This window comes from Arachis hypogaea, chromosome 4 (assembly GCF_003086295.3).
Source record: "Arachis hypogaea cultivar Tifrunner chromosome 4, arahy.Tifrunner.gnm2.J5K5, whole genome shotgun sequence".
Lineage (NCBI taxonomy): Eukaryota > Viridiplantae > Streptophyta > Magnoliopsida > Fabales > Fabaceae > Arachis > Arachis hypogaea.
This window is the reverse complement of record NC_092039.1, coordinates 105908635-105927096: the sequence shown is the minus strand read 5'-3', so window position 1 is coordinate 105927096 and position 18462 is coordinate 105908635. Positions and strand designations below refer to the sequence as shown.

The 18462-nt window shown below is 34.8% G+C and overlaps 1 long non-coding RNA gene across 1 annotated transcript; it reads left to right on the top strand.

The window, feature by feature from the left end:
- The first annotated feature begins 12202 nt into the window (after positions 1–12202).
- LOC112797135 (uncharacterized) lies at positions 12203–16862 on the top strand. The gene is made up of 5 exons (XR_003199632.3): positions 12203–12678; positions 13223–13269; positions 13741–13841; positions 14385–14477; positions 16248–16862. It is a non-coding gene; the product is annotated as an uncharacterized lncRNA (long non-coding RNA).
- Positions 16863–18462: the final 1600 nt, after the last annotated feature.

The window sequence follows — 18462 nt, the reverse complement described above, 5'->3', positions numbered from 1 at the left end:
CCTACTGAATTTTATCTATCTAATTTTATAACATTTCTTTACTTATTTGTTCTCTTCAATAGTTCAATTTGTACTTATCTATCAGACAATTTATAATAATGAAGCTTTGGTGCATGATATGCAACCATTCTTAGACTTATTTAGGGTGCGCTTGCTTCTTATTATTCAGAAAGTAATTTTACAGTAAACTTGTGTCTTTAGATATGTTTAGATTTCTCATAATTAAGATCTTGATTATTGGTTGTAGTCCAGTTTTGTTGTTTTTGCTATTGCTGGCTTAAGTTGTCTTGCTACTTATAAAATTTACACAAAAATGTGAAAAGTGAGAACTAATTTTTTTTGTCAGTTAAAAAAAAAGCTGAGTTTTTGTGAAAGGAAGCAAACCAAAGGCCCCTTTCTGCCGAAGCTGTGGGATGTAAAAATGAATCGGTAGGGGAGCATTCCGCCTTAGAGGAAAGGACCCGCGCGAGCAGTGGTGGACGAAGCGGAAGCGAGAATGTCGGCTTGAGTAACGCAAACGTTGGTGAGAATCCAATGCCTCGAAAACCTAAAGGTTCCTCCGCAAGATTCGTCCACGGAGGGTGAGTCAGGGCCTAAGATCAGGCCGAAAGGCGTAGTCGATGGACAACAGGTGAATATTCCTGTACTACCCCTTGTTGGTCCCGAGGGACGGAGGAGACTAGGTTAGCCGAAAGATGGTTATCGGTTCAAGGACGCAAGGTGCCCCCTGCTTTTTCAGGGTAAGAAGAGGTAGAGAAAATGCCTCGAGCCAATGTTCGAGTACCAGGCGCTACGGCGCTGAAGTAACCCATGCCATACTCCCAGGAAAAGCTCGAACGACCTTCAACAAAAGGGTACCTGTACTCGAAACCGACACCGGTGGGTAGGTAGAGAATACCTAGGGGCGTGAGCTACGAGCAAATAGAACGCTCTTTAGGAGTATCAATACCGTTACATGAATTGTAAATGCATGAATGTGATGGACCAAAAAATCTGCAGTTCCTAATGGAATAGATAATAAAGCAACCTTGCCCCCCATGCCACTAAATCACCACCGCCCCAAGTCAAACTGGTGCTTGAACCGATAACCATCTTTCGGCTAACCTAGCCTCCTCTCGCACTTGCTAAAGCATATAACACAACAACAAGCAAACTGGAATTAGTGGTGGGGGATATCGATGTGACAACAAATAAAATTGGGATAGCTCTAGGATTACCTTCAATTAGTAAAAGCTTTCCAAAAGAAGAAGAATGTACTTCAGAGCCAGAAAGATTGATTGCCCCGTTCAAGTATGTGAGAAGCCCATGGCTACAAGAAATATTACATTCAAGAGAATGTAATATTTCAACATCTAACGAGAGAGATTACTTTAGGAGAGTATTTATAATGTTTTTTATTGTAATACCTGATCTAACTGAAATTAATTAAATAATAAGTTAAATAGATTTGGCAATTGGAATTTGATGATTTAAATATGATATTTGGATTCAGTGAATTTTTTCGAGTCGAAAAACATAGTTTTCTGCGTAAAAGCGCGCAATGAAATTTTGACCGGCAGTACTGGCTAAGATCTGTTTGGTACTGCAGCTGAGAAAATTGATTATGAGTAAATAAGATTAAGAAATGAGGAATTATAATTAGGGGAGGTAGAAATATTTAAAGTGCGATTTAGAGTGCTAATCTTAAAGGGTTTTGGCCAAAAAATTAGACCAACGGACAAAATAAGTGAACCAGGCCTAAGTGGGCCTAAGACCCAACATATATAAACATTACTTATGAGTATTTCAACTCATTTTACCCTAAAAATAAGAAGAAGGGCGCTGAATTGAGAAGAGAGAAGAGAAGAGAGGAAACCTAACTCTCTTTGATCTTCAGACCACCATAACTTGAGCTACGGAGCTCCGATTGATGAGCCGTTTGCGGCCACGCATCGCTCTTCTCATCTTCTACAATTCTATCTAAGTTTTATGGTGAGTATTCCATTCATCTCTGACCAGTTTTTGAAATTCCCCACTGTTACACGTTTTTGGATAGTTAGTGTTGAAATCTTGTGATTTTGGGTGTTTAGAGATACTCCAACATGGATTCTAAGTGGGTTCTATCCCTACTTCATATGAACTGAGATAAGAAGTGCTCAAACCCTTGTGATTTGTCATTTCTATGAGTCCTAGGTTGATTTATGTATGTGAAATTGGTTATGTTAGTGTATTTGGTGATTTTGATGCACAATTGGGGGTTAGTGTTGCTTATGGAGCTTTGGTGAGGCTTGGAGCTAAGGGTTGGTGGAGACTTCCATAGAAGAGGCTCAATTGGTTTGGCTACAAGAGGTACGGTTTAAGTTTTATTTAAGTACCGTGTGGTGTGATGAGAATTCCTAGGCTAGATGCCCCTAGGATTAAGTTTGGATTGTGTAAATGGTTGGTGCTAATATGCATAGTTGGTATGTAATGTGAATTAATGATTGGGTTGAGAATGTTGTGGCCTTGTATGCTTGGTGTATTGAGAATTTGATGTATTAGGTAATGAGTATTGATTTGTGGTTTATGCATTTAAATTGTGAAATTGGGTTGGAGGCCGTGAATCTTGGGCCGGAGGCGGGAAAGAGGTAAGGAAGGTAAGTTGATGTGTGCATTGTATGATGACACAAGTGATTGGATGAATATCAGATAATGAATATATGAATGATTGGGTTGGTTATTGAATAATAAGGTTTGAGGAGTTGAAGTGTGGAATTTGGTAATTTTGGGTGAAATTCTATAGATGAGGTATGTTTGGTTTTGGTTGAGATATATTATGTGGTCATATATGTGATTATGATTATTGATGCCTTGATGGTATGATGATGCATGAGAGATATGTATATTGTGATATATGCTTGATGAATGATTAAGGTTGATTTGTGGGTGAAACCATGTGATAGTGAGTATGATATTGATTATGTATAATGATGATTGATTGGAAATAGTATTGTTGAAAATTGGGATGAGGAAGGATGTATGACATGTTAATGTGTTTGTAATTTAGCCATTTGTTTGAAATGGGTAAAAATGGTTATATGGTGGTTTTGTAAATTGTGGTAAGGTGTTAATGCATGAGTTGAGGAGGCTTGATGTTGATTTTGGTATATTTTGATTGATTTCAAAAAGGGTTGAAATTGGCATGTTTTGGTTGATTTTGAAAAGGGTTGAAAATGGCTTGTTTTAAAAATGGCACTTTGTAGTTTTGTATGAAAATATGGTTTTTGGGCATACTTTGATGGAACATAACTTGGACTCCGGATCCCTGTTTTGTGCCAAACTCGTTTAGAAATAAAATTGGATCCGGGGTGTCCATGTCGTTCGAAGAACGGGCAAAAGATGATTTTAAACGAGGAAGTTATGTCCGTTGAAAGATTGGGGGTTTAATATGTGAATTCTGCAGCTTTTAACTTAGAAAAATTTTTAGAAGAATACCCTCCACTCGTAGGCGTGCTTGACACGTATGCGTCGCTTTTCAAGAAGGCACCATCCACGTGAGCGCGTAGTGTGCGCGTACGCGTCGATGCGCTGCACCCAATGCCGAGCCATTTTTCCCGAGAGTTGTGCCGGAGTTGAGCCAGTTTTGTGCGTGGGGGCACAAATGCACCCACGCGTACGCGGGCGCGTCCCTTTGCTGTTTTTCCATCCACGCGTGCGCGTGGAGGACGCGTTCGCGTGGCCCTGTTTTCATGCCAAAGTTGATTTTTGAGTTTTAAAAGCCAAATCTCATACTTCTAAGCCTCCGATCTCACTCCTTATGTATTAAATCATTTTGATATGCCTAGCAATGAGAAAGGAGCTAGGGGACGTGGTAACTTGCGAATGAAACGAGGGGAAAAGTTATGATCAATGATGATCAAAGATGATTATATGAGATAATTTGAGCTCCCTGGGTGGACGCAGTGATGTGGTTTCACTAGCTCCAGGTGAGAGTATGATGTATTGATATAGAATTACTGACGAAGAACAACTGGTGATGGTTTTTCTTATGATTCTGAGTCTGATTCGTGGAAGAGTCAGCGAGTTGGGAAACATGTGAAACATGAATTAGATTTAGCACTCCCTTATGACAGTTTTCTATTCATGGATTAGCGAGAACCTAGGATGGATAATTGGTGAAGAAGTTTAGGATGCATAGTGAGTTTTTATTGCAGCGCATTGTATTTATTTGGCACTTTTATCGTACTGGGAATCCATGGGCACGAGGTTCTCATTCCGTATATATCTCTTATTTTTCAGATACAGGTCCAAGTGCTCAAAAGTGAGTTGTGGGTCGTCTGAGAGACGGCGAAGATCCTTATTTTCTCTACTTTGTGTTTTGCTTAGAATCTCTTCACCTTTGTCTTGAAAAGATTATATTATGTATTGAACTCTTTTGAACTTGCCTATAGAGGTTCTCATGTTTCCTTTGGGAGAGATTACGATATACTGTTGTCAACTACTTTCATACTGTACCCTAGCCGGCCTAAACTTCGCGGGTCGCGACTAGTGGCTATTTACTTATGTTATATATATCTATCTGTTATCTATCTCTTAATCTCCTTTATGCCTTGTCCGTATATCGCTTTCGGCTTCACGATTTATCTTTTTGCTGTCGAAACGTGAGTGATATGTCTTCGCGATTTTATTTATACTCTTTTCAGGCTTCTCGATTAATACTCTTTCTGAAATTACCTATATTTATGTATTAAAAATCCACCTGAGAGTCGTACCACCGTAGTATCATTGACTTATGACTCGAGCATAACGATTTGAATATTAGGGTGTTACAATTATTAACTCATTTTAACATTAAGAAGTAGCCGTGTCACATCTGAAAACACTTACGTGCCATTGTTGATGTAGAGAACATCACAAGATTGGGCAAGATTTGTGCATGATGAACTTTTGAAAGGGGTTAAAAAATTCAAGATAAAAAATACATTAAGTATTGATGGTTGTCTATATGTTTTGATGGTAATCAATCTATTGTACTTATCTTTTTTTTTCCTTTTTCGATTTCTCTTTTGATGATAATTATTACATTTACTATTTTGCTTGTAAATTATCTATTACCACAAAGATGCATTTGAAAATAAGAAAAATTATATGGGGTCTCCACCACCATGAATTGTTTATTGGGATAAAGAAAAACTTGACAAGAAGTTGATACAAGAGTCATCAAAGCAAAGGCCAATGGCTTGTTTTATCTATTTTATCTTGTTAATTCAATATAGCTTTTTTTTATCTTGTCACATTCTTCTCTTTTCTTACAAAATATTTATTTGTGTGATTATTATTGTCGGATATTGTTACCCTTTTAGTTAAGTATTGTTGATGCTAAATTTACAAAGAACACAACAAGAGCACCAACTAATTTCACTAAGAAAAGAGGGACGAAGGAGATTAATAAAGATGATAACACAATTAAGGAGAAAAAAAAAAGGTAAACAAATAAAGTTTTGGGGTGTTATAAATGAAAGGACAGAAGCTTACAAACACTCTTTATAATTACCACTAATTAAACCTTTCGTACTACTAAATTTTTCTAATATTTTTTAATTATCTTTATGCTAGCTTCAAAGCTCAGTAATTTTTGTTCTAAGACCACCTTTAAGTTTATATAGATTTAGATTGGTTTGATTTCTTGTTTATAGATTTGATGAAAAAAATAATGACAATAAAATATTAAAGGAAGAAGCCAATGTGTCAAATGAGAAAAAAAATAAAGAAAGATAAAAATTAATTTTGATTTATCTTTTGTGATAAAAGAGAATGTAAAGTAAAATATAGAGTGTGTGCTTCTTTATAGTGATGCAAAGCAAGATGGGGAGAAGGATGTCAAAACAAGGTAAAAATAGTGTATGTGCTTCTTTAAAGTTAGGATTTCTTTTTTTATTTGTCGTGAAAATCTAATTATTATTTGTATTGATTTAATAGGTAAGAGAAAATAAAAAAGATGAAAACAGCACGAGATCGCTAATAAAATTAGTGGAAGAAGCTGAACCAAACAAATTAATGAGGCCTAGTAATAGGGGTATAAATTATAGTTCTTAGTTTTTGTTGTTTCTTATTTTGATTTTTCAGTGTAATTTTTGTTAAGTAATACTACTTGTTATTATGAGCATTCCACATTGTTTTGACTGTGAATTATGCGATTATATATGGGATTTTGTAACTTCTTTAATGAGATGTTGCACACCTTACTCAGCATAGTTTGCACCCAATTTAATGAGATTTTGCACACATGTGTCAGACAGTTTGTACCCACTTTAATGAGATTTTGTACACCTCACTCAACACATCAAACAATTTGTACCCACCTTAATGAGATTCTGCATACATGACTTAGCATAGTTTGCACCCACATTCCTATTATTTAGATTCCTCTTTCTCTCTATTTTGAATCTCATTTTTGTATGCATACGTTAATATAATTTATGTGTATATGTTCTATTTTTATGCTTTAGATAATGCAATAAAACTTGAATAGAGAGAAATAGTGCAAAGCGCAGTCCAAGCATTCTTAGAAATTGAAGACTCGAATATTTATATACCTTCTCCAATAAAGAAGACACAAGAACGTGTGCGACCATCAATTCCATCATTCTCCCTAAGGATAGATGAAGAAAACAAATAGGGGAAGAAAAAAGGTGATAAATGAGAAAAACAAAATAGAAAAAAAAGGTAATAGATGAGAAAAACAAAATAAGGGAGAAGAACAGGTGGCATAGGAAATTGAGTTAACAGAAATAGATAAGGATAAGATATACTTTTGGGCAACAGATGATAGGTTGAACAAAGATGAGACTTTATGCATCTTAAAAGACATACTTAGAGCAATGCTTGTTAAGGAAGATATCATGTCAATGTTGCCAAGACATCAGATAAACAGTATGGTTAAATTTCTTCACTATTACATGTTTCTATTTTTTTATATTTTTATGTGTATTATGTTTTAGAACTAACATTATATTATAACATGCATGTTCGGAATTATATGGTCTTTTTTTTTCAACAAATTAAGGTCACCTAATTTGGATGTCTGTTGCATGATGCTTTTGTTTTAGTGTGTATATAAACTACTTTTCCAGTTTCATAATTAGAGTGTTTAAACTTTATAATCTAATGTTATCTTTATATATAGGGAGAGATATTCTTACATTGGAGACACTTGGCCAAAAGAAAAAAAATTATGTACCTCTTTCCACTGATTTTGGGAAAAATGGTGACAGCTTCTTTGAGAAAAAGAAAATTTCAAAATATAGATAGGTGAGTAAAACTAAAACTACTCTCCATGTATTTGTATTAATTTTTATATTTCATATTTGTGTTAATTTTTTTCATTTTGCGAAGAAAAAAGACCACTGAGGATTTATGTATTTACCTCTTTTTCAGTTATCTCACTTTTTCTCTTCTTTGCTTTGGTCTTCTTTTTTTTTATCATTTTGTCTTTTTCAGATCCAAGTGTATTTGTTGGAGGACCTTTAGTAGACACATAAGGAGGGCTTTTAATATTTTAAATGCTTATTATATAGCCTCCTACAAAAATGAACAATGCATCTTTACCACCATCTTCTAATGTAAGAAAATTATCTAATTCATTGGCATTAGATATGAGTTAGAAACATATTTTTGACATTCTGCCATAGCCATATCAAGATAACGATGTAGGATATCACTTGTTTTCTTTGATTGAGATGCAAATTGAGTAACATTGTTCGAATGGGAACATAAATCATCAAATTTTTCTGTTTTTGGGTTCAACAAACTTGGATCATGGCTGCTCTTAATATTACTATGTCTCCGTTTCACAAGTTTGCTCCACGATCCAAAATATATCTTCTTGGAATTTCTTTCACACGTTCATGCCCTAAGACAACTAAGCTATGACGGCATAATATACCTCTTGATTCAAACGTTTGACACTTGCATATAATATCATTCGTTTTCACATTGTAGTTAACTTTATAAACCCTCTCTTTAGAAGTAGATGCATCTTCCAAAATAGAATACACTTTAGATGTAGAAACTACTTTCATAAGGTGCAAAATACAATTCACTTTCTTTCTAAATTGCTTTTGTACTTCCTTAACTTTGCATTAGTATAGGCATCTTCAAAATTGCTTCTCTATTGAGGAATTAGTAGCATAAGGTATTATTAATTTATAGTCTTCAACATCAGCCTCCCTTTCTTGTTGCTCTTTCCATCCAAGGCAATTGTCATATTGTTTGACAAATTGAATCAACAACTTCTTGTTATTTAAAAATTTATCAAAATACGAATGCATGCTCTCACTTGGTTGTGTGGATCTCATACTAGCCCAAAAAAAATGGTCAAGAAAATTAGAACCTATCAATGTCTTTCTTCATAAATATCTATGTATCATAGTAAGCAAATATACATAAAAAAATTCTTGTGAGAAAACTTTACAAAAGTGGATGCAAAATGTTGTTATAAATATGTTAATAACACATTAAAGCTTAGAAAATATTAGAATAATAAAATTGTACTAGAGGCATATTCAAACGCACACTACAAAAAAAAATAGTTTTAGCAACAAACTTTTAACGGCTATAATACTAGCCGCTATTTCTTTTATTTAAGATATCTTTTTGTGGCAATTATATATTTACCGTTATTGCTATATGTTATAATGGTAATTATTACTATTGCCACTAAATTATTATATTTTTATATTTTTAATCCTATTTTCTCTAAATCAATAGTGGTAATTATCAATATTACCGCTAATTCTTTATTATATATTTATTATCTCATCTTCTTAATTTAGATGACCATTAACTCTGTTATCTGTAAAACTTGGTTAATTAATGGCTAATTAACCTATAAATAGAAATTTATTCTAGAAAGCCCAAAATATGATTTTTATGACTAAATATGATAGAGGAGATTAAGACGAGAATTTTGGTACCAATTTTATAGAATTCGGACCAAGATTGGACCGAACGGGCCAAACCAGGCCAACCGAACCCAAAGTGGGCCATTGGCCCAACATAACTAAACTAAAACCCCTAGTTTTCAGCACTCTCTCTCCTCACAAAACACTCAAACACGCTGAAAAGGGGGAAGAATGGGGGACGAACACTCTCAAACTTCTATCTCTCACTTGATCTTCAAACCACCATAACTTTTGATCTAGAGCCCCGATTGCCGCACCGTTTGCAGCCACGCGTTCACTGCGAAGAGCTCTACAAAACCCATACAATTAATCTTGAGGTAAGCCACGTTTTTCTCTTCGAATTTCCAGCCTTGTTTTCGAGTTTCATGAGCAAAAATATTGAGATTTTGGGCTCTTTGATGTTATAGGACCCAACTCTCTTGAAGAAGAAGGTTAATCTTGTCTCCTTGGACCTTGGGTATGGTAAAATTCTCAACCCTAGTGTAATTTGTTGTTCTATGATGTTTGGGTATTGAGATGTTGTGTATAGGTATGATGATTGTGGCTTAGGTTGTGTATGTGTGAATATTGGAGCTTGATTAGTGATATTGAAAAGCTTGAAAAGGGAGTTGGTGGTGAAAAATCTGTTCTTGGAGGTGTTGAGACCTTGAGAGCTTGTGGATAAGTGATTTGGAAGTGCTCCAGTTGAGCTTGGGAAATTGGCTAAGGTATGGTCTCAGTGTTCGTATCTAATATGTAATGTGGTAGGAAATACTTAGGCTAGAGGCCCTAAGATAGGCATTGAATTGTTGATGTTGTTGAATGGTTAAAATATATGATGTGGTCATATATGTGATGATGATTATTGATGCCTTAATGGTATGGTGTATGAGAAATATGCATGTTGTGATATATGCTTGATGATTGATTATGGTTGAATTGTGGGTGGAACCATGTTGATGGTGAGTATGATATTGATTGTGTACAATGATGATTTATTGGAATTGGTATTGTTGAAAATTGGCATGAGGAAGAGTATATGATATGTCAATGTGTTTGAGTTTGAGCCACTTGGGTGAAGTGGGTTAAAATGATGGGACAGTGAGTTTGGTGAATTATGGTAAAGTGTCAATGTGTGAGTTGAGGAGGCTTGATGTTGAATTTGATATATTTTGATTGATTTCAAAGAAAAGGGATGAAATTGGCATGTTTTGATTGATTTTGAAAAGAGTTGAAAATGGCTTGTTTTGAAAATGGCACTTTGTGGTTTTGTATGAAAAATATGGTTTTTGGGCATACTTTGATGGGACATAACTTGGACTACGGATCTATGTTTTGTGTCAAATCTATTTAGAAATGAAACTGGATCCGGGATGTCCATGCCGTTCGAAGAACAGGTGAAAAACGATTTAAAATGAGAAAGTTATGTCCGTTGGAAGATTGGGGGTTGAATCTGTGAATTCTGCAGCTTTTAACTTAGAAAATTTTTAGCAAAATGACCCCTCGTGCATAGGCGCACTTGGCGCGTATGCGCCGTTCTTTCAGAAAACGCCATCCACGCGTGCGCGTGGTGTGCGCGGGCGCGCCGATGTGCTACACCCAATGCCCAACTATTTTCCAGAGGGTTGTGCCTGAACTGTGCCAGTTTTGTGCCTGGGGCACAAGAGCACCCACGCGTACGCGTGGCTGACGCGTGCGCGTCGCTTGGGTATTTTTCAATCCACGCGTTAGCGTGCATGACGCATACGCGTCGATGAGTTTTGTGGCCATCCACGCGTGCGTGTGGAGTGCGCGTACGCGGGGCCCTGTTTTCATCCCAAAGTTGATTTTTGAGTTTTAAAAGCCAAATCTCATACTTCTAAGCCTCCGATCTCACCACATATGTCTTAGATCATTATGATATGCCTAGCAATGAGGAAAGGAGCTAGGGGATGTGGTAACTTGCGAGTGAAGCAAGGGAAAAATGAATGATCAATGAGGATCAAGGATGATTATGTGAGAGGCGGAGGATGGCGGTGGAAGTGCTTGTTATGCCATGGGCCAAAAGGCTGTAATTGTTAATGATATGGCTGGTTATGGATTTAACCGTGAGCCGGATGGCTAGATTATTGCCGTGTTACGGCGAAGCCATGACTACGGCTAAGTATAAATGCATATATGCTGTTGAATGAATTGTGAATGTTGCACTTTCACTGTTGGAGATGAGAGTTTCCCTGGAAGGAAGTAGTGGCTAGCCACCACGTGCTCTAGGTTGAGACTCGAAGCTCTTTTGACCCTATGTCGTAAGGGTGGCCGGGCACTGTGAAAGCCCCGGATGAGCTCGCCCCCGTAAATATTCACCAGTGAAGGTGATGGATATAGATCACGATTATGATCAAGTTTATGATGAGTATAACTCGAGTTGGGATGCGCGACAGAGGGACAGTCCAATGGTTAGCTACCAGGACTTGTTGGGTTGGCTCTATAACCGACATATGATATCATCAACCACTAGGGATAGGCATTCATCATATGCATACTATATGAATTGTTTGAGATTGCCTATTTGACTGTATATTATTTGCTAACTGTCTAAATGCCTTAATTGTTCCTATTTGTATATTTCTTGTTTGATATAACTGTGTTTGCTACACTATACTCCTGCTGGTAGTTGGGAGGTCTGAAGGAATTGGAAAGGGAAGTATTAGTTAGACTGAAGAGTCTTTAGTCAAATGCCATTTATGGTTTAGCTTGTTTATAAGCTTTGAATTATCTGGAGGAAGTTCTAGGATTGCCTTCGATTTTCCTCTATTATGTGGAAGCTGTTACCATGCTGGGGACCTCTGGTTCTCACCCATGTGGATTTTGTGGTTTTCAGATGCAGGACGTGAGGTTTCTCGTTGAGGCCTGCTGGAGACTTCTGGATTAGCGAAGATCCTTTGTTCTTGGGGACTCTGTTTTGGTTTATATGTTTTGCTTAGATACTTTTATCTCCATTAAATAACACAAACTGTGATGACTCCTCTTATGGGAGATTTTGGAGAATAGGTTTCTGTATTTTGTGTCCCTTTTGGGTTTCCTTTGGGGTTTTCCTTATTTTATCATTTGTATATATTGCTATGCTCGGACCGGTTATCTTCGCAGCCGGATTTTGAGTCTTGATATTCCTGTTTTTGACACTCCTTTGTATATATATAATCTCGCGTGGTTATCCTTGTTCGTTACGTTATCGATCGGAGTGTTGCGCTTTCGAGTTGCGATTTTTGTTTACCCCTTTTTCTACAAAGGCTCCTAGTTATAATCAATCATTCATACTACTATACTTACTAAATTTTTATTTTAGAGGTCGTAATACCTTGCCATCTCAGAATTATGACTTAAGCATAAGACTCTGTATGGTAGGGTATTACATTACCTAAATCAAGTAACCTAAAGAGAAACTCCTCAAGCTTTTTCCACCACCGCAGGCCTTACAATCGCCGACAATCGTCCATCATCCTTCACTCATTCACACTCATTCAAATTGATCGCTATTCATGTTTCCATCCTCCCCCCTCAGATCCGCATCGCTATTTTTGTTCGTTCGTGTCTCAGATCTCCATCGCTAGGTTCGGTTCCTATCTTAAAAGCATCATTAATGGTGGCAGGAAAGTCCAATATGGAGGTTAAGGAGGTTCTTGATCAGATGCTCACTCATTTGGCTCTCTGCGACGATTGCAAACTTGAGCCCTTACTCTCCAATCTTCTCCCTATCTGCATATCTTCACTCTCCTTAAACTCCACCGCTGTTTGCAACAAGGTTCGCCAATTCTCCTCTCTCTCTTTCTAGCTTAATTTTATTTATCAGCAATTTCAAGTGTTGTTGCTTTCAAATTTGAAAATGCTACTGCTAATGTTTCGCTTTTAATTTTGTGAATACTTGTGTTAATTTTGCAAATGTCATAGGATTTCAAATTTGCGGTTGCTAGCAACTTAGGGCACATTGGAGTTAGAATATAAGAGGGAAGATAGTTTCAGCATTGAATTCATGGATCTTCACTCCAAAGAGATAATAGTAACAAATTTCACAATTTTGAGTTCTACCAATGTTGCTTTTATGATCTATGATTCACTTTTTGGTCTTCACTACAGTTTTCACAATTTCATATTGATCTTATTGTGACACTAAATAGTTTTAGGTTGTATATTCTATGAATAGCATTCAGATCTTCATTTGTTTCGTGAGAATGTAGTTGGTGACAATCTCATCCCATGTTCTCATTTTGTTACTGTGATGAACTTCTTATTTTCTGTATATTACAAGCAACAGAGCTTATTCATTTTTGGCTATGAATATATTATAGGTGCTTCTGGTGGTCACTTAGATTCCATTCTGTTAGCAGGACTAAAGGTAATTTTCAATTTTAATTTCCTTGTCCTCTTGGTTATGATTTGTTTCAATTTCAAGTTATTTACCATTTAATATCGTATTGTGATTTTTGACTTAATTTGATTTCATTATTCCTCTGCATTCTACTTTACTTTTGACATATTGGCTATGAGTTATGGTTTACATGGAAAACTATTTCCTAGTTAAAGAACCCCATATTGTCATGCTAGAGGGAAATTTAGAGTAATAGCATATTATAAGGGGTTGGTTATCTGTGGCTTTATGTAATTTGAGATTTCTATTGAATGAGGTTTTAATATTTTAGATTTGGATTAACTGATTATCCTGTTGAATAGTAAGTTTTTCTTAGGATTAACATGTGGTTTGGACCTCTCTTCCAAATCTTTCACTATTCCCTTAAGTGTTAAGTTCAAATTATAAATTCGAGATATTTTGCTATTCATGATTTGGGGTTTATTTACCTCATTGCAGGTTCAAAATCTTATTGAACGATGCTTACAACTATATATGAGCCAGAAAGAAGTAGTGGACATATTACTAAAGCAAGCCAAAGCCTGGTTTCACATAATTGGGTGAGGAAAGCTTTGTTCTATGCTATGATTTTTCTTTTGCTTGTATCATAATCCACGTAATACTGCAACATACTTTCTTATGTCTTATAGAATTATTTAACATGATTAGAGTCTCTCATGAATATTTCATCATAGATGTTTTTGTTATTTTTTAGTTATGATTGTCAAACTTGGTGTTGTTAGCTTCTTCTGTTCTGATTAAGGTCTTAGTTTCAGTATCCTTTTATATGTGCAAATACTAACAATAGAATTGCAATTCAGCTTGGGAAGGGAAGGCAGGCTATTTAGTTCGTTTCCTCCCTACCACCCAATATTTTGATAATTTTTCCATTTCTCTTCTTGTAAAAGAATAGTGGTTTTGACCATCAATTGCCGTTGATTTTACTTTTTAAAATTTGTGAATTGGGCATTGGAATAAAAAGGGCAACATCGCCTTCGAAGTTCCATCTTATTTTATTTCACATTTCTTTCAATTTGGCAAAAGCTTGAAGAAGAGAACCATTTATTTCACATGTTATAATGGCAAAAGCTTCTATTGTTCAGAGGTTTCTGTTAGTTGCGGTTATTGTTGTTGCGGTTTCTGAGTCCAAGAAGAACAGGCAGATATGGAACCTTAAGAAGTCCGTTGAGCTTAAGGTAGTAGATTGATTCCTTTTCCTTTCACCTTCACTCTTCTCAATTTGATTAGTTTAATTCATATCATGATCTGAATAAGATATTATTAGAATTTTGTGTTTCCTTTTCATGATTATGTCTCCTTTTTAAGATTCAATTTGAATTTTCACTTTCTATGGTAGTAGGGATGCTTGATTTGCATTTGATTCAAAACTTAAATAAACTATTCGTGTGCTTGTTTTCTTGTTTTGAAATCATGATTTTGTTTGTTTTTGTGGGCTTTTACTTACCATTCACGATTCTTCAGTCATTAGCTTCACCTCATTTGTCGGTAGACACTAGAAATGCCATGCTTCTAATCATAACTATTTAAGAGGATAAAATATAAAATATAATTTTTTCATCTTTTTTGTTAATTAATATTAATTATGTCATGGATTGGTGTACCATACTTCTGCAATTGGAACCGTGTTAAGCTGAGATATTGTGATGAAGCTTCATTCAATGGAGATGCTATATTGGATAATAGGGTAATTGTCTCACCACAAGTTTACATGAATATGGCTTCTTATAATTTCTTTTAAAAAGATAATCAATGCGCAAATACTATGAATTGCAAAATTTTGACTGTATGCATATATAGTCAATTAAATATTTGTCTAGGAAAATTCATTATTTATAGGCATCTTTTGAACTTTCCTTTAATACTCTGTCTCCTTCCGATCGAATCTTAGCAGGCCAGAGAAGAATGTAGTGTCAATATGATAGTTGATTTGTGGTATTGAGAGAGAATGAAAGTGAGTCATTTCTATTTCTAATTAAAACAGAACAAAATCAGATTCCTTTATTGAGAAAACGAAAAACAAAAATTGTAGTAAAATAAAGAAGAAGGTGCTAAAAATAATAATTGTCATGAGTCTTTTGGTTTACATTATAAGATCAAATTTGCTCAATAACCTAACTTTTGGCATTTGGTTGAATAAAATCAGACAACAAGGCTTCATTTTAAGGAACTCATTCAATTGAAGGTGTAATAAAGTTATGTCTCAAAGTTGATAAAAGTTATGATTGAGTGCTGGCACTTTCAATCATCTCCCCAATTAAACTTTGAAGATTATGTGATCTGCAGCTTCTATGTGATTGGAGTCATTTACTGATATAAAAAAAAAAGATAAAAAGAACATGTGTGTTTAGAAGCTTGTTACTTTGCATGCCAAAAGGTCAACTTAAACGACTTTGGGATAGGGTGCAGGTTTGTATATATACATTATGCACATATATGTATATAATCTGTGCTTTACCTTTTAGTTGAACAATGTATCTAATTTATTATGATAAGTAGTATTATATGACTTTTTCTTTTTTGGTCTAAAGTGTTTTTTTTTTCTGAATTTCTTAATTATATATATTTTTTTCTCATGTGCCGAGCCCAAAGAATTAGAGGGCCTTTGGGATTTGAAGGGTAATGAAATAAGGGGCATGTATATTGTATATGAATATTATATATTATTGTATGTGACTAGTTCCATAGAAAATACTAGTGCTAGATTATTATTGTTTAATGAGATTTCTGGATTAATTTTCGTTCCTTATTTAAAGTAATGCGTTGGATTATGATAAGTAGTATTATATAAGTTACGACCATTTCTATATATTCTTCCTCGAGCAGTAGCGGTGCCTCCAGTAGTATTATATTCAAGACTTGGTGTGTGTATTCTTTTCCCATTAACTTGCATCATTAGTTCAGGAAAACAACACAAGAATTTGACATTTTGCAGTGTTTCCATGCAGTGCTTCTTTCCACAATATGTGTTGAGATACATATTAAAAGACAAGTACAGAAGATACACAAGAACACCGCTATCAAGAATGCAGTAGAAGCTTGACAATCTTTGTGAGCAGTTAAACAGCACTAAAGAGCTCTCAACTGCTGCCTTCAACAAATTATCAAACAAGGATGGAAAATTGCAATCAAGTGAGGCATTTTTCGCTGAGAAAATCAAGTTTATTGATTGTGGTTGTTGGCATTGTGAACAACATTAAGACCTTTTCAATGAATTGGTGACTATGAAGCTCTTCTGTTTACTCAATATTTTATGACACTGTTTTGATCATTCACTATTCGCTTTGTTAGTAGGTTTATAGTTTTGGATTCTTTAGTATATTCATAATTCATGATTTTCCTTTCTCATGTACTTTTAAATTCTTAGATTAATTGCTAAAAACTTAAGTTAGTAGGCTACTTTTAAAGGTATAATTTTAGATCATTGTTAACACTTGTATTGATACATTGATATAACAGTTATAAGCTTGTAGTATTTTTTTGTTGTTTAGATTTGTAACATGGTTTATTACTTTTCAAGAGAAATTTGTATATCAATATTTTGAATTTAATGAAATATCTCATTTTGTAGTAATTAATTTCAGCATATTTATATTATGCATAATAATTATTGTTGGCAAAAATATATACTTGATTCTAGAAAAAAGATAGTTCATTGCTTCTAAAAAAATGAGTATAATATAACTAAAAAAAGACTTAAAATTTTAGCGGCAATAGTAATGGCAACAAAAAGTGAATAATATTACAATTTTAGAATTATTTTTAGTGGTCATATAAATTGTTGGTAAAATGAGTTTTGCGGCAATAGTAATGGCCACTAAAAGTGAATAACATGGCAATCTTAGAATTACTTTTGGTGGCCATGTAAATTGCCAAGAAAATGGCCGCTAAAAGTTATATACTTTTTGTGGCCATTAAAACGGTCTTTATCGGTAAATGTTATAATTGCTGCTAAAACTTTTTAGCGACAAAGCATAAGATGGCTAATGTCTAATTGCCGGTAAATGTATTAGTGACTATTATTTTGCCACTAAAAGTAATTTTTCTTGTAGTGACATGTTAGAACTCTAGCAAATAGAATATGATAGCCACTTGATATTTTCAAAATACTAATAATATACTAATTTTTATATGCAAAATATAAAAATTCATATGTAAAGAAGTACCTGATAGCCACTTGTTATCTTCTAGACCATATTCAATCAGGACATCCTCCCATTGATTTTGAAAATCATCTTCTGGAGTAGACTCTCAAATAATATTATTTAAATCACCTTGTAACTCTTCATATCTCGTGTATTCATTGAATTTTTCTGGAATCTATTTTAAAATGTGCCAAATGTATAACCTATGACGTGCCTATGGCATCACATTCTTAATTCCAGCTCATATTCTGAGGCATTGATATGTTATAATGCTTTTAGGAGCCTTTTCAAACATACATCTAAGCCAAGCATTAAATACCAAGTAAACGAGCTTGAATTTTTTTTAGTCAACAAACCACACCCAAGAAGCACTGAGTTACCATGATGATTAACACCCACAAAGGAACCAAATAGCATATTGTAACAATTGATTTTATAAGTAATATCAAACAAAACTATATCACTGAAGTACTCGTATGCTTCTCTACTTTGAGCATCAGTCCAAAATATAGTTTTGAGACACTTATTTTGATCAAGTTTAACATCAAAATAAAAATTAGAGTTCATATCCTTCATCTGTGTAAAACACTTCAACATCTTCGTAGCATCCGTTTCTTCCATAACATTGCGTACCTTTCTGCTAAGATAGTTCCTAACATCATTTTCTATTAAGTTTATCTAAAAAAAACCCCCACTTTACCAACCAACACTTGATATGTTTTGCTTGGTGTCACGCCTGCTTCATCATTCTCCTCAATGACTCGACACATGTGCATACTCATCTCCCTATTACGTGTCAATAATTTTGCCATCTCTAGATCACAAGAATGTGAATAATCCAAACACACATTGGATATAACCCAAAGACCCTCCTTATTCAACCTAATAGAAATCATTGCAGGGCAATTAAAGTTGGTTCTAGGTTGGTCTTTTCTATTGGTAAAATTCAAGACTTACGTTTTTCCCCTATTACAAGTGATCATTTGATTCTTAAGAACCTTATCTTTACCAACTCTTC